General features: G+C 44.5%; 1 protein-coding gene across 2 annotated transcripts in view; it reads left to right on the plus strand.

Annotated features, from left to right (window-relative positions):
- Nucleotides 1–2,076: 2,076 nt before the first annotated feature.
- ZNF609 (zinc finger protein 609) overlaps nt 2,077–17,439 on the plus strand; it is a 261,907-nt gene continuing 246,544 nt past the window's right edge. For both annotated transcript variants that reach the window (XM_053593202.1, XM_053593203.1), the window contains exon 1: nt 2,077–2,180. The gene's annotated coding sequence lies outside the window, so the exon portion shown is untranslated. The remainder of the gene's footprint in view (nt 2,181–17,439) is intronic.

The following is a 17,439-nucleotide window of genomic DNA, read 5'->3' on the forward strand; positions in this document are numbered from 1 at the left end:
GTGCCAGGAAAAATTTTAAAGATCATTAATATTTTCAAAAATTCAAAGCACAGTAAGTATATTCTTGTTTTTACTCTGCTTTTTCATCAACATAATTTAAGTGTGCTGCAAAAGTTTAACTACAAGTTCAAGTGTGCTGTAAGATAAAAATGGTTGAAAAACACTGGTCTAGAGGAACAAGAAGTCTAAATTTAAGATTCTTTTACTGGGCCAGGTACAGGGGCTCACGCCTATAATCCTAGCACTTGGGAGGCTAAGGTGGGTAGATTGCTTGAGCTCATGAGTTCGAGACCAACCTGAGCAAAAGCGAGACCCCCCTTACCCCCATCTCTACTAAAAATAGAAAAACTGAGGCAAGAAGATCACTTATGCCCAAGAGTTGGAGGTTGCTGTGAGCTGTGATGCTACGGCACTCTACCCAGGGCAACAGCTTGAGACTCTTGTCTCAAAAAAAAAAAAAAAAGATTCCTTTACTGTACAGGAGGACGTCTGATCGTGTGAAAAGTTTTTAGTGGTTCTTCCCGCCTTAGGAACTATCTCTGGCTAAAAATTGGGGTTCACTGCAGAAATGTTTTTTTTCTTCCCTATTTTGGCAATCTAGTCCTCTCCAATGATAGAGTCATGTTCCTTCTGTAGATGACTATTGGAATGTTTAACCCTTAAATAAGTAGCTGAATCCTCACTTGTCACATCACCTGGTACACACTGGAAGTACACATTGAAAATTTGCTGTCACCTGGGATCAGTTTTGTCTTTGGACTGCCCTAGAACAATGTGAATATTGATGGACCAAAGGGGCATTATTTTTCTTAGACCAGACAGATTTAGTATGTATCTTTAGCTGTCAAGCCTCCCTCCTTTTTTTTTTTTTTTTTAATTGCTGGAGATGGAGATGAGGAGTAAAGGAACTTTATGACCTCACTTTGTCTTGAAGTCACATGCTATCTTGAGTGGCACTATTAAAGGATGCCTCAGGATAGGGAAGAAAGGAAAGATAACTGCAAAGCCACCTAAATGGTCAAGGACACAGGAAGGACATAATGGGAGAACACATGGGGAGCCTTGAGAATTAAGGTAAATTGGTTTGCTATGAAATGAGGTAGAAGTCTTGGGAGGTCACCATAAAGAATATATGAGTCACAGTGTGAGGTGGGTGGGGAGGAATCATTTAAGCATGGACTACTCTGTACTAGATAGTGTGCTTGGTCAATCAGAGATGAATGGTAGATAAGGAAAGATAAAAGTTATAATCAGAAATAGAATGGTGGGGTTGGAGAAGGACAGAATAAGACTTTATTTGTTTTTTAGAATAAGACTTTTAGATAATAAAAAACAAGATTTAGTGATACAGGGTGGTGAAGTAAAAAGAGATACAGAAGAATTAGAAATGGGTACTTTGGAGAGAAAAATAAATGGTAATCCTTTAAAAAGCTGGAGGACAAAGGATAAAAATTAGATTGGTTCTTTTCTCAACTAATGGGTAAAATGGATGAAACCGTCATGAGCTGGGGTTGCTTTTCGGTTCTTTGTGGATGTTCATGTTCAGACTTCCCTGTGGTCCTTTCCTCTTCCCACAGTTGAAGGACATCTACAGAATGGTGTCTTAGGTAGCTAAGGTACAAGACTTTGCCAGAGACCTCTTTATGAGGAAGTCTGGTCCAGCAAGAGTTCTCTTGTCTATGAGGAAAGAAGGCTAGGTTCGAGCTCTCCAATCCGGGTTTCTTCGACGTCATCCCTGTTTTAATCGGCTCGCCGGGTTTTCCAGCATTCCCCTAGCTTCCACTCTGAAATCCGGGCTCCGGGTGACCGCGCATTCCAAGATCCAGGATTTGACTTCTTCATCCAGGTTCCGGGTTTCCCCTGCGCTCACCCGTTCCAGACTCCACACCGGCACGGAATCCGGATCCGAGGACCTAATAATCCAGTGTCCGTGTCTTCCATGCGATCCTGGTTGTCCCGGATCGCGGCGGCGGCGGCGGCTGAGGGACCGCGGCCCCGGACACAGCGGCACCGGCCGGGCGGGGCGGAGTGGCGCGGGGAGGGGCGGAGAGCCGGAGCCGGGGTGGGGTGGGGGGAGGGGCCGCATGAACGGATGGCTGCCTGAGCCCCGTAGCAGCGGCGGCTCTACGGCCCGGGGCCCCCGGCTGGCGGAGGTGGCGGCTCCCGGGACCAGCCGCGCGGTGAGTACGGAGCTTTGTGTGGAGCCGGGGCTGTGGGAGGAGGGAGGCGGCAGCGCCGATGGGGTTTGGGGCTGAGAAGAGCTGATGGGGGCCGGGGGCGGCGGCGCCTGACGGAGGAAGTGGGGGTTGGGGGATTGGGGTGGAGCGAGGGGAAGGTGTGTATGGGGGGGGGTCGTTGCGTGGGTGGGGGAGGGGGCGTTGAGGGGAACAGGGTGAAGTTCAAAGCGTGGCCCGGGGCGGTTCAGGTAGAGGGTAGGGGCGCCTAGGCGGGCATTAGGATCTGGCCAGGTTGTGGAGACAGCCAGAGAGTTTCTGAGGCGAGTCTGGGTATGTTGAGGGGACCCAAGGCAACTGAGGCTAGTGGAGGAGTTAGGGGGGTGTTGAGACCCAAGGGTTGGAAACAGGACGTGTGCGCGGCCCGGGGGCGGGGGGGGAGCAAGGTGGCTGGGAGCGTGCAGTAAGTAGGTTGTGGGGGTGTGCCCCAACTGTCTTCAGGTCACATTTACTCCTTTCCTTTTCTTCAAGATGGAGGGATCCCTGGGCCTGGACCTTAACTGCTATCCTGGCACCCCCTGGAGGGTTTGTGACCCTGTCCTGTTTGGAAAACCCTTGCTGCCCTCTTTTCCCTTTATGTGTAATTACGGTTGGATCATCTCTGCCTTGCTCAGATTCTCCTTCCTCCCTCTGGGGTTGAGGAGGAGGAGACACATCTGACCAATTAATGTGTGTTTGTGAAACAGGCAGCAGCAAACAGTCATTTCAGCTTCTAGGAATTAGGCTCACACAGGGTGGAGAGATCAGAGCCCTTCAGGGGGAATATTTCTGAACAAATCACAGATGATTAAATTCTCTAAGAAACAAGCTTCCTACCTAAATGAGAGTGGGAAAGATGGGAGAGAAAGCATGTCTGTTGCCAGCCATGTGTCCAGGGCCCCAGGGGTTGAGGAGAGTCTCTAAGCCCCCACAGGCCTCTCTTTTCTGTATTAGGCTTAGCTCTGCAGCCTTGAGTTAATTTCATCCCTGCTGCTTTGTCTTGGGGGAGGGAATGCTGGTTTAGGCTGTTATGAGGAGATGACTGTTCTGCTGCCACAAACAATAGTCATGTCATTTTATCGGGAGTGCTACCCCAGGGCTGAGAACTGCTGCAGCAGAGATAAACCGGTCCCTCTCACCCGTCTATTGTGTACACAGTGAAGGTCATAGGTTCAAGTCTTGTCTGAGAGCTTTGGATATGCTCCATCTCCCAGGCTCCTCAGTGCCATTTTCTTCCTTTTCTAGACTGGGGCTTGCCATTGGAGGAGGCCAGACAGAAAGGCTCTTCTTTTTGAGTGAGGAACAATGCAGAGCTCATTGGCACACATTTTTCAGAAGAATAGGGGATGCCAGCCATGTTGTGCCTGCCTCTATAGCTAGCCTGTACTAAGTTAGAATAGTGTCTAGGAGACTCAACCATGATGTTTGTGTCAGACCCTTAAGGAAGAAGACTCCAGGGAGGAATTTCTACTGTTACTTGAGCCATCATGTATAATTCTTTTATGTAGATGGGGCATGCATTCTATGATTTTTGTTTGTTTGTTTAGGAATATACAACTAAAAACCTGTACAGGGTTAAGATAGGGAGTCAAGGACCAAGTACCTTTTTAATGGTGACTTCCTGATCAATAATTGTACAACAAAAAAGCCATAGAATTTGCCTATCTGGGCAAGGGCTGTGGAAACAAAACTTTCCTTTTAATTTTATTTTAACTCTAATGAAAGATGACTTACTCATTGTTCAGAAAGTCCTTGTCTGCTTCTGTATTAGGGAAGAATTTAAAAGAAATGAACATTCAAAAAAATACTTTAGGTCTTGGGGATTATTAATGAAAGAACGATGGGAACAAACTAGAAGGAATCCTATGTATCTGATAGAAGTGCCAAAGTAATATTTATATGCTATAAATTGTATAAAAATGATTTGGGGTTAGAAAAGAGGTTTGCTCTTAGGATATTAAGGAAAACTTTCAAGAGAGAGTAGAAATAAAACTTACTATGAGAGGGGAATTGTATTCATTACACTGGGCACACAATAACCATTTCCCATAGGTATAGTTGGATGGGAACTTAAGCATTTGGTTTGGGTAAAGGTCTTTCTGAGGTAATGAATCTGACTTTGGCGCCTGTCTTATCCCTTTATTCCATGAGTTTCTTAAAACAATGGCCTGCCAGTTAGGTGTTGTGTTGATCAGAAGGAACAGGTAGTTCTGACCTTTATATTTTTTGGTGACAGAACTGTCTTAAGGCCTTACTGGAGGTGTCCTCTGGCTATAGACTATTTCAATCTCTAGGTCTCTGAGTGAAGCCACAGCTAAACTGCGTCCAAAGCTTTTTGCTCTTGGGTGGTTGGCATTTATTTCTGAATGCTGTTAGGTGACAGTGAAGGCAGAAGCCTCAGATTAAATTTGCCATGATTAGATTTAGTGGCTTCAGAATTGGGCCTTTGCCACAAGGAATCTTCTATGAGTCTTCTGATTATGACCATCTTTCAGAGAATGCTTTGGATTTTCCCCCCAGCTTCTTGGTGGATAATATTTTCTTGTGAGAGTTCTAGATAGCTGGACAGATTAGTGTTTATTTTGTGAGGAGATGGAAGCATAATTTTGGCTCCTGGTAGCAATTATGTTGCAATTAGCCTATAGCAACTAAATGACTGGAACAGGATAATTTGTTGAGGGGTTTACTGATTGCTCTATCAAGTGGAAGTGCCACTCCTTATTTATTTGACTCAGAACACTATTGCCTTAGCCACAGAGACATAGATAGGTACAGCAATGGTATATGTTCTCCCTAAATTCCCACTCTGTTTCCTCTCTCTAGTTACTTCTCTGCCAGGTACTTAGTACTTCTGTTGCCAGTTTCTCCTACTCCAGAGGTACCTGAGCAATTGTTAAATACCTTGTGGAAAAACTGGTCATGGATGGGAACACTGCCAGGCAGATGGGGCTATGCTGAGATAAGGCAGCTTTATGTCGTGTGGCAAGTTTTCTTTCAGCAGCTTAAGTCTCATTTTCTACTTGATTTTAAAAATCAGTTTTCTTTTAAAAACAAAGAACAAAATCTCCACAAAATACAAAATCTCGTAATGTACTAAATATACCTTCATAATACCTCTTTGAAAAGCTGGCTGTGACAGACATAATGAAGATAGGTGATGTTGATAGGCAGGTTCTGGAGCCACTAACTATCAGGGAAGGACTCTTTTCACTAGGGAACAGGTAATTGGCCAAAGCACCTGCCTAGCTGGGCATGTGGAATTGGCAGCAGCTGTGCAGCTGAAGAGGGATTATTGAGCAGGTGGTTGAAGAATCACATGCCGTGGTGACAAATACTTGGTCTTCTGTGGTTTAGGTTCAGTTCATATGTGTGAAATTGCACTTTGTTTCATATTTCTAAATGCTTGTTGTTGATTTGTTAGTGAGATGATGATGGAATAGAGCAAAGAGATTCTTCTGTGTCTCTTTCTTTCAGATTACTGAGTAGCGTGCTCTGGACGTGCCCTAGCTGTGGTCCTACATGCCCTATTGTATTTCTGGGAGATCTGGCTTTATGTCCTATGAATGGAAAGGAAATAGTGGTAATTCAGTGTTTGTAGTACTTGTTTTTCAGGGGGAGAAAAAAGGAGAAAGTTCTTTGCTTTCAGTGTGGTGAAAAAGATTTAGCCCAGAGAGAGGTAGCCAACAGGTTTTATGCAAAGGATGTATTTGATATTTTATTAGGTTTGCCTGACATGTCTTACTTAAGCAATTTGCTTGTGTTTTTATGTCATGAATATAATTCTCCACCTGAAGTTGCATTGTTTTATTCAATTTTTAGTTTCTCCCAGGACCTTGGTAATTCTTTCCCTGACATTGAGGTTAATATCACTTGGGCTTTTTTTTTTTTTTTGCAGTTTTTGGCCGGGGCTGGGTTCGAACCCGCCACCTCTGGTATATGGGGCCATGCCCTACTCCTTCAAGCCAAAGGCGCCACCCTAATATCACTTGTTAAAACCAGATCATCACCATAAGTCCACCTAATGTTAAGGAAATAGCTTTATCATTATTAATTCTCTTAAAAACAAATATAGCATTTCCTGTAACTTCGAGAAAGACTATTTTGAGGTTTTCCAAAAGTTCCCAGATTTTTCTTATAGATTATCATCTTCTGTTAATAAGATTTTATTTTATTATTATTTTTTTTTTTGTAGAGACAGAGTCTCACTTTATGGCCCTCGGTAGAGTGCCATGGCCTCACACAGCTCACAGCAACCTCCAACTCCTGGGCTTAAGCAATTCTCTTGCCTCAGCCTCCCGAGTAGCTGGGACTACAGGCGAAAAGATTTTATTTTTATTTCAGATGTTCATGTCATTGTAGTAGGGAGTGTGCCTATAATTTACTTGTTTATTTTAGAGACAGGAACTAGTTCTGTTGCCCAGGCTGGAGTGCATGCAGTGGCACAATTAAAGTTCCATGTAACCTTGAACTCCTGGGCTCAAGTGGTCCTCCTGCCTCAGCCTCCTGAATAGTTAGGACTACAGCCACATGCCACCGTACCTGGCAAATTTTTATTTTTTTTGTAGAAACAGGCGTCTTTCTGTATTGCCCAGGCTGTGTTGCCCAAGAGTTTCAAACTCTTGGCCTTAAGCGATCTTCTTGCCTTGACCTCTCAGTATGCTGGGTTTATCAGTTTGAGCCACTGGCCCTGGCCCTGAACCTAAAATTTATAAATAAGTGACTACCCCGTTTCCCCGAAAATAAGGCAGTGTCTTATTTTAAGGTGTGCTCCCAAAGAGGCGCTAGGTCTTATTTTCAGGGGACATCTTATCTTTTCTGTAAGTAGGTCTTATTTTCGGAGGATGTCTTATTTTCGGGGAAACAGGGTAGGTGTTTATTTTCTGACCTTTTGAGTGCCTTATATTCATTTCCTATATTAGGCCAATAGGCTATATGTTCCTTCTATTGAAACACACACACACAAAAGGCAGCACCTGTGGCTCAGAGGAGTAGGGTTCTGGCCCCATATGCTGGAGGTAGCGGGTGCAAACTCAGCCCTGGCCAAAAACTACAAAAAAACAACACACACACACACATACATGATTTAGTGGGATTCATAGGGTACTAATTAATAGTTAATTGAAGGGAAGTAAGTCATATTAACTGTTTCAGAGTTAAGAAATTCCTTTCCCCCAACCCCAGTGGAATGAAGGCTCTGACCTATTTATCAAAGAGAAAGAGTTGTGGGAAAGCAAGGTAAACTTTGACTCTGAGCAGGGTTTATGGATCAGTCAGTACATACAGAGGGACATTTGCAAGGAGATGCTTAAACCTAGTTTGTAACCTAGCTTTAAGTGTGAGCCTAGCCATAGCAGTTAATTGTTTAGTATTCACTTCTGGGGAAGAACGTAATCTTGATTTCCCTATATGAAGCTATCATGGTTTTATTTGTTTTATTAAAACTGTTCACAAACCACATCCTTTCCTAGCATTCTCAGTTGTTTGCTTCCTCTTGCTTCTCTCCTTCCCCCATCTCTCATCCTAGTTCTGTGCTCTGAAGACTTTTCTGGCAGCTAGGAAACACTCTAATTACTGTAGCTATTATAGTCACTACCCAGATCCTCCACCTCCTTCCCTCTCACCCCTTTCTATCTTCCTTCCCTCCTCCCCTTGCTCTAGCAGCAGGAGTTGAACTGCAGTCTCATGAGCACAGTCAGATCTATGAATGAGCTTTATATCTTGTCAAGGCAGAACTCCAGATCCAACAGGGCTAATTTTTCATGGTTCTCTTGCTGTTTGTTCTTGGATCAGAGTCCCAGAAATAAGAGATGGCAAGTACATATTAGGTCATATCTAGTCCATCACTCAGGGGCAAACCTGGGGCTTTTCTCTTGTCTCCATGAGAATCTTTTCCTCCTTTCTTTTGCAGGTGAGAGCTGTCTGATGCCAAGCAAGCTCTGTAACTGCCTTCTTTTTATTGTGCTCTCTGGTTATTAGTGTCTGGCCAACTTCTCTCAGATTTTTATTCTTATCCCATTTTCAGGATTACTTGCTCCCAGCAATATCTTCATCCCTTAAACTTTAGACCTTTCTTCTTGATGGTTGGCATCACATTCGTGGGTTCCTTTTGTACCATCAGTTAACTATGCCAGAGGATCTCTTTTCTAATCTTTGCCACACTGTGGCCTCTTCTTAAGGGGATACATTTGATGGAAGAATAGGACACACATTCTAGCAGGTGGTAATAAATAAAATACCTCAGGATTTTATTTACGTTCCAGGATTCACTTTTTTTTTCTTTTTTATTGAGACAGAGTCTTACTTTGTCACCCTTGGTATAGTGACGTGGCATCATAACTCGCAGCAACCTCAAACCCTTGGGCTCAAGTGACTCTCTTTCCTCAGCCTCCCTAGTTGCTGGGACTGTAGGCGCCTGCCACAATGCCTGGCTTTTTTTTGTTTAGCAGGCCCGGGCCGGGTTCAAACCCACCAACCCCAGAGCATTTGGCTGGTGCCCTAACTACTGACCTATAGGCACCCAGCTCCAGGATTCACTCTTTTTTTTTTGTGTGTGTGTGGTTTTTGGCCAGGGCTGGGTTTGAACCCTCCACCTCCGGCATATGGGACTGGCGCCCTACTCCTTGAGCCACAGGTGCAGCCCCCAGGATTCACTCTTAAGGGGCCCTATACTAAACGAACAAATGCTTCCTTTTAAAAATGTTGATTGGGGGGCATTTCCATGTGCATGAAATTTTATTATCATGTGACTTAGTTGCAGTTAAAGTATTGTCTGATCTAAAGAGGAGTCGGGTTTTTTTTTTCAAAGCATGGGGGGGGGGGAATCCCATAGTATTAGGAGTCATAAAACTCAGGTTCTATTCACTACTATGCCTCAAACTAGGTCTTGCTCTGGTGCAGGCTGGTCTCGAACTTGTGAGCTCAGGCAGTCCACCCATCTCGGCTAGGATTACAGGCGTGCGCCCTGGTGCCGGCCTCTCACTTCTTTTTGACTTCTTTGAAAAGCTATACTTTTTATTAGGCCATCTTTTTTTAGAAGGCTTTGTAGTCTCATTCTGCAGACTCACCAACTTGCCACGTCTTTTTTTCTAGCGAGTTTAAGACCTAGGAATGGGAATCAGAAAGCTATAGGAAAGAAATCTTAGCTTGCAAGATAGAAGCTGTAGACCAGGCCTGGTGGCTTATGCCTGTAATCCCAGCACTCTGGGAGGCCAAGATAGGTGGATTGCTTGAGCTCATGAGTTCCAGACCAGCCTGAGCAAAAGTGAGACACCCCCCCCATCCCCCGTCTCTACTAAGAAATAGAAAAACTGAGGCAAGAAGATCAATTGAGCCCGAGTTGGAGGTTGCTGTGAGCTATGATACTATGGCACTCTACCCAGGATAGCTTGAGACTCTGTCTCAAAAACAAAAAAAAGAAGTTGTATAGAAGGATTTGCCAGGTATCAATATGAAGTAACTTTCTGAATCTAGTAATCTCTTTTATGTGAAATCATGAGCTAATTTGGACTGATTGTGTGGAGGTTGCTTAGGCATTTTTACTTTTTGAGCCAGTTAGTGGAAACCCTGCTTTGAATTGATTTCTTTTTTTTTTTTTTTTTTTTGCAGTTTTTGGCCGGGGCTGGGTTTGAACCCACCACCTTTGGCATTTGGGGCCAGGGCCCTACTCCGTTGAGCCACAGGCACTGCCCTGAATTAATTTCTTGAGACTGAATATGTTGAGTTGGCAACTATGTTTTATTAGGAAAATAAAAATGTTATTTTTTAAACACTGAAAACACAAATGGATGGCATTTTCTGAAGTATGATGAACAAGGGAGGGTTCCTCTGAAATAACCCCTGAAAGGAACTGAGAGATTAAAAGTTGGTGGGTGACTGAAGGAACTTTGAGGTTGAAAATAATGTTAGGAAATCTTTGCTTTCAACATTGCATAACCAAGTTGTTAATTCCCCAAGTTAGGATTTATTTAGCATTTCCCAGTTCTTTAATGTGGGACTTCTAATAGCAGCTATTTATTGGTTAAGAGGTCATCTTAACCAATAAATAGCATCTTAAAATTAAGATGATTCTTAATTTTTTATTGTTAATGTAGCAAAATTAAATGTTTAATCTACCTTTAAAAATTGGAGTATATGTGGCCGGCGCCTGTAGTTCCAGCTGCTCGGGAGGCTGAGGCAGGAGAATCGTGTAAGCCCAAGAGTTAGAGGTTGCTGTGAGCTGTGTGACGCCACGGCACTCTACCCGAGGGCGGTACAGTGAGACTCTGTCTCTACAAAAAAAAAAAAAAAAAAAAAATTGGAGTATAATTGGGCAGGGCCTGTGGCTCAGTGAGTGGGGCACTGGTTCCATATACTGAGGTCCCAAACCCAGCCCCGGCCAAACTGCCACAAAAAAATAGCCGGGCGTTGTGGCAGGTGCCTGTAGTCCCAGCTACTCGGGAGGCTGAGGCAAGAGAATTGCCTAAACCCAGGAGTTGGAGGTTACTGTGAGCTGTGACACCACAGCACTCTACCAAGGGTGATAAAGTGAAACTGTCTTTAAAAAAGAAAAAGAAAAATTGGAGGGGCGGCGCCTGTGGCTCAGTCGGTAAGGCGCCGGCCCCATATACCGAGGGTGACGGGTTCAAACCCGGCCCCGGCCAAACTGCAACCAAAAAATAGCCGGGCGTTGTGGTGGGTGCCTGTAGTCCCAGCTACTTGGGAGGCTGAGGCAAGAGAATCGCTTAAGCCCAGGAGTTGGAGGTTGCTGTGAGCTGTGTGAGGCCACGGCACTCTACTGAGGGCCATAAAGTGAGACTTTGTCTCTACAAAAAAAAAAAATAATAATAATAATAAATAAATAAATAAAATTTATAAAAAAAAAAAAGAAAAATTGGAGTATAATTTACTGTTTTTAAATTTGTACTTAAAACACTCATTGATCTGGAATAGAAAAATTTGGTGGCAGGAAATAATATTTGTTTTTGGACTCAAAAAGTCCTGGGTGTGCTTTACTTTATTCCTAGCCATCTGTAGCACGTTACTGATTTTCAGGTAGTCTAAGGTTATGTTTAGGCCTGGCTTGGTGGCTCACACCTGTAATCCTAGCACTCTGGGAGGCCAAGGTGGGTGGATTACCTGAGTTCATGAGTTTGAGACCAGCCTGAACCAGAGAAAGACCTCACCTCTAAAAATTGCTGGGCATTGTGGGCGCCTGTAGTCCCAGCTACTCTGGAATTTGAGCAAGAGAATCTCATGAGCCCAAGAATTTGAGGTTGCTGTGCTGTGATGCCACAGCACTCTACAGAAGGCAACAAAGTGAGACTCTTAAAAAAATAAATAAATAAAGGTAATGTAAAGTGTTCCACTTGAATGTGAGATTTTTAGAAGGATTTATATCAGAAATATAAGTAGCTAGGTGCAGTGGCTCACACCTATAATCCTAGCACTTTGGGAGGCTGAGGTGGGTGGATTGCTTGAGCTCATGAGTTTGAGACCAGCCTGAGCCAGAGCCAGAGTGAGACCTTGTCTCTAAAAAATAGCTGGGCATTGTTGTGGGCGCCTGTAGTCCAACTACTTGGAAGGCTGAAGTGAGAGGATCGCTTAAGCCCAAGAGTTGAGGTTGCTGTGAGCTGTGATGCAATGGCACTCTACTGAGGACGAGAAAGTGAGACTCTGTCTCAAAATAAAAAAAACAAAAACAAAGAAAGAAAGAAATAAAAGTAGTTTTTGTAGATAGGTTAAAAAGTTTCGAGTGTAGCACAGGGGATTCAATTAGAAATTGCCCAAAGTAGGTGCCACATGATACTTTTGATGTTTTTTTTTTTTTTGTAGAGACAGAGTCTCACTTTACTGCCCTCTGTAGAGTGCTGTGGCGACACACGGCTCACAGCAACCTCCAGCTCTTGGGCTTACGTGATTCTCTTGCCTCCGCCTCCCGAGCAGCTGGGACCACAGGCACCCACCACAACGCCCAGCTATTTTTTGTTGCAGTTTGGCCGGGGCTGGGTTTGAACCCACCACCCTCCGTATATGGGGCTGGCGCCCTACTCACTGAGCCACAGGCGCCGCCCGATGTTTTTTTTTTTTTTAATCTTTTTTTTTTTTTTGAGACAGTCTCACTATGTTGCCCTTGGTAGACTGCTGTGATGTTACGTCTCATAGCAACCTCAAACTCTTGGGCTTAAGTGATTCTCTTGCCTCGGCCTCCCAAGTAGTTAGGACTACAGGTGCCTGCCACAAGGCCTGGCTAATTTTTGTTGTTGTTGTAGTTGTCATTGTTGTTAAACATGCCTGGGCCAGGTTCCAATCTGCCAGCCCTGGGGTATGTGGTTGGCGCCCTAACCACTGAGATACAGGCGCTGAGCCGGAATTTTTGGAAATGAGACCACAGCATGAAATTGAGATCATGGCATACCCTAGTCCCCATCGTTTCTTAGACTGTAGTTCATGATTGTCCTATGTACAAAATAAGCCAGTGGACTTTGGTATGTTATCAGACTGTTTCTTAGAAACAGTCCTAGGTAGAGTATTTTGAATCTGGTTGGGAAAAACTTTTATTTATATAAGCAGAATTTTTTTTTTTTTTTTTTTTTTTTGAGATGAAGTCTCTGTCACCCTGGGTAGAGTTCCATGGCATCATCATAGCTCACAGCAACCTCAAACCGTTGGACTCAAGTGATCCTCTTGCCTCAGCTTCACCAGCTTCTGGGACTACAGATGCCTGCCACCATACCCAGCTAGTTTTTCTATTTTGTGTAGAAATAGGGTCTTGGTCTTGTTCAGGCTGGTCTCCAGAGCTCAGGAGATCCACCTGCCTCAGCCTCCCAGCGTGCTGGGATTATAGGCAGAGTCACCACACTTGGCCTATGTGAACTGAATTTAATGTTCAAGATTATACCTTACAAATGTCAGTTGCTGTGAGCAATAACACCATGGCACTCAACCCCAGGGAGACTGAGTAAGACTCTGTCTCAAAAAAAAAAAAAAAAGTAAATAAGTGTCAGTTATAAATTCTGAAGTTTGGTGTGAAACTTACCATATATCTTTGTTTTGGAACTGATGGCTTCTAGAGCAGAGTCCTAAAGAATAGTATCAGAGGTGGCGCCTATGGCTCAGTCGGTAAGGCACCGCCCCATATGCCGAGGGTGGCGGGTTCAAACCCGGACCCGGCTGAACTGCAACCGAAAAATAGCTGGGCGTTGTGGTGGGCGCCTGTAGTCCCAGCTACTCGGGAGGCTGAGGCAAGAGAATAGCTTAAGCCCAGAAGTTGGAGGTTGCTGTGAGCTGTGTGATGCCATGGCACTCTACTGAGGGCCATAAAGTGAGACTCTGTCTCTAAAAAAAAAAAAAAAAAAAGAAAAACTAACCCAACATTGTGGTGCATGCCTATAGTCTAAGCTACTCGGGAGGCTGAGGCAAGAGGATTGCTCAAGCCCAAAATTTTGAGGTTGCTGTGAGCTATGATGCCATGGCACTCTACCCAGGGTGACAGTGTGAGGCTGTCTCAAAAAAAAAAAAAAAAAGGAGGCTTGGCGCCTATAGTTCAAACAGCTAAGGCACCAGCCACATACACCAGAGCTGGCAGGTTTGAATCCAGCCCAGGCCTGCCAAACAAGAATGACAACTACAACCAAAAAATAGTTGGGTGTTGTGGCAGGCACCTGTAGTCCCAGCTACTTGGGAGGCTGAGTCAAGAGAATCACTTAAGCCCAGGTCTGAGATGCTACGGTGCTCTCCCCAGGGCAACAGCTTGAGGCTGTCTCAAAAAAAGGAATGGAATTGAGAAGTGTATATTAATCTGAAAGGCATACAGAGGAGGGAGTGTATATTAATCTGAAAGGCATACAGAAGAGGGAGAATTTTTTTTTTTCTATTTGGTATCTGCTTTCAATTGTCCTTCCAGTTCATAATTTCTGAAGCCTGCCTATGCTTTTCTCCTTCAAACATTGCTGTTTTTCCAGTTTCTGTGGCTCAAAATTTTAGACTTACATTTGTTTCTTTTTTATTCCCCACACCACCTCATCTAATCATTCACTTAAGTTGAGTATGTAATCATTTACTTTATAAATTGGATATCTTGTCATTTAGCCTCACTTTTTCACATGACCTAGTTCAGGTCTTCCTTTATCTTATACATATTATTGCAATAACCTCATAGTTAATGCCCCTTTCTGTATTCCATACTATATGCTACTACTATATTATTATAATGTTTATGTATTCATTTAAGTAATATTTATTGAGTTATTTTACATGCTAGGTCAGACTTGATCCCTGTCCTATTGGGACTTGTAGTCTAGTGGGAGAGACAGTCAACAAATCAATGTATGATTATGAACTCTAAAGAAAAGTATTTGTCGGGTGGTGCCTGTGGCTCAGTCGGGAAGGCGCCGGCCCCATGTACCGAGGGTGACGGGTTCAAACCCGGCCCCGGCCAAACTGCAACCAAAAAATGGCCGGGCGTTGTGGCGGGTGCCTGTGGTCCCAGCTACTCGGGAGGCTGAGGCGGGAGAATCGCTTGGGCCCAGGAGTTGGAGGTTGCTATGAGCTGTGTGAGGCCATGGCACTCTACCGAGGGCCATAAAGTGAGACTCTGTCTCTACAAAAAAAAAAAAAAAGAAAAGTATTTGTCTCTAGAAGAGTGTATAACAAAGAAATCTAGCATAGATCTTTTTTTTTTTTTTTTGACACAGAGCCTCAAGCTATCACCCTGGGTAGAGGGCCATGGCATCACAACTCACAACAACCTCCAACTCCTGGGCTTAAGTGATTCTCTTGCCTCAGCCTCACGAGTAGGACTACAAGCACCCACCACAATGCCAGGCTATTTTTTGGTTGTAGTTGTTATTGTTGTTTGGCAGGCCTAGGCCAGATTCGAACCCACCATCTCTGGTGTATGTGGCTGGCGCCTTAGACGCTTGAGCTACAGGTGCCACCCTCTAGCATAGATTTTTAAAATTACAATTCTGTTTGGGCATAGTGGCTCAGGTCTGTAATCCTAGTGTTTTGGGAGGCCAAGGCCGGAAGATCCCTGGAGCTCAGGCGTTCTAGACTGGCCTAAGGAAGAGTGAGATCCCATCTTTACTAAAAATACAAAAATTAGCTGGGTGCAGTGGTGTGCACCTGTAGTCCCAGCTATTTGGGAGGCTGAGGCAGGAGAATTGCTTGAACCTAGGAGTTTAAGGTTATTGTGAGCTAGGGCTAATACCAAAGCACTCTAGCCTGGGCAACAGAGTGAGACTTTGTCTCAAAAGAAAGTAAAAATCACAATTCTGTTCATGTTACTTCTTTTTTTTTTCTTTGAAACGGAGTCTCACTTTGTCCACCCTCATAGAGTACTATGGTATCATAGCTCACAGCAACCTCAAACTCCTGGGTTCAAGTGATTCTCTTGCCTCAGTCTCCTGAGAAGTTGGGACTACGGGCACTGGGCACAAAGTCCAGCTAGTTCTAGAGATGAGGTCTTGCTCTGACTGAGGTTGGTCTTGAACCTGTGAGCTCAGGCAATCCACTTGACTCGGCCTCCCAGAGTGCTAGGATTACAGGCGTAAGCCACCACATCTGGCCTTCATTTTACTTCTTGTGGAAAAACCTTTAATGGTTCCCATTGCCTACATAGGCCAGCATTCAAGATTCCTTATGACTTAACCAAAGCTGGCCTTCTTCATTCTTATTTCATATCTCTCACATCTATCTCTCATATTTATCCGTATCTTTTTTTTTTTTTTTTTTTTTTTTTTAGGAAACGAGTCTTGGTGTATTACCCAGGTTGGCCTTGAATTCCTGGGCTCAAGTGATCTTGATACTTCAGCCTCCCCAGATTACCAGGAGGCCCCAATGCCCCTGCCTTGTCCTTATCTTTTTGTAGCCCTTCCTCTAGCTTACCCAGTATTTTTCTTTTCTTTTCTTTTTTATTTTGAGATAGAATCTGAAGCTGTCACCCTGGGTAGAGTGTTGTGGCGTCATGGCTCACAGCAACCTCAAACTCCTGGGCCCAAGTGATTCTCTTGCCTCACCTTCCCAGGTACAGGTGCCCACCACAACACCCAGCTATTTTTTGGCCTGGGCTGGATTCGAACCTGCCAGCACCTGTGTATGTGGCTGTCACCCTAGCCACCTGAGCTACAGGCACCAAGCCACCAGTATTTTTCTTACAGAGACAGAGTCTTGCTCTACTGCCCAGACTGGAATACAGTAACCCATTCATATTTCACTGTACCCTCAAACACCTGTGCTCAAGCAGTGCTTCTTCCTCAGCCTCTCAAGTAGCTGAGACTATAGGCATGCGACCCTGTGACTTTTTTTTTTTTTTTTTGACAGAGCTGGGGTCTTGCTTTATTGCCCAGGACAGAGTGCTATGGTGTCACTCTAGCTCACAGCAACTTCAAACTCATGGTTTTAAGTCATACTCCCACCCCAGTCTCCTGAGCAACTGGAACTACAGGCATTTGCCACAATGCCCAGCTAATTTTTCTTTCTTTCTTTTTTTTTTTTTTGAGACAGAGTCTCACTATGTCACCTCAGTAGAGGGCTATGGCATCACAGTTCACATCAATCTCCAACTCTTGGCTTAAGAGATTCTCTTGCTTCAGCCTCCCAAGTAGCTGGGACTGCAGGTGCCCACCACAATGCCTGGCTATTTTTTGTTGCAGTTGTCATTGTTTTTGCTGGCCTGGGCCGGGTTCGAACCCACCTAGCCTCAGTATATGTGGCTGGCACCGTAACCACTGTGCTCCAGGTGCCAAACCTAATTTTTCTATTTTTAGTAGAGGCAAGGTTTCATTTTTGCTCAGGCTGGTCTTAAATTTTTTTTTTTTTTTTTTTTGTAGAGACAGAGTCTCCCTTTATGACCCTTGGTAGAGTGCCGTGGCCTCACACAGCTCACAACAACCTCCAACTCCTGGGCTTAAGCGATTCTCTTGCCTCAGCCTCCCAAGTAGCTGGGACTACAGGCGCCCGCCACAATGCCCGGCTATTTTTTGGTTGCAGTTTGGCCGGAGCGGGGTTTGAACCCGCCACCCTCGGTATAGGGGGCTGGCACCTTACCCACTGAGCCACAGGCACCGCCCTGGTCTTAAATTCTTGAGCTCAAATAATTCTCCTGCCTCAGCCTCCCAGAGTGCTAGGATTATAGGCATGAGCCACCAAGTCTAGCTGCTATCTCTAGAATTGATTTCACCTTCCTGTGTGTCTTGTTTAACTTTTTGCTTAACTTTTTGCTTAAGATCTCTGTCATAGGGTGGCGTCT

This window comes from Nycticebus coucang, chromosome 6 (genome assembly GCF_027406575.1).
Source record: "Nycticebus coucang isolate mNycCou1 chromosome 6, mNycCou1.pri, whole genome shotgun sequence".
NCBI lineage: Eukaryota > Metazoa > Chordata > Mammalia > Primates > Lorisidae > Nycticebus > Nycticebus coucang.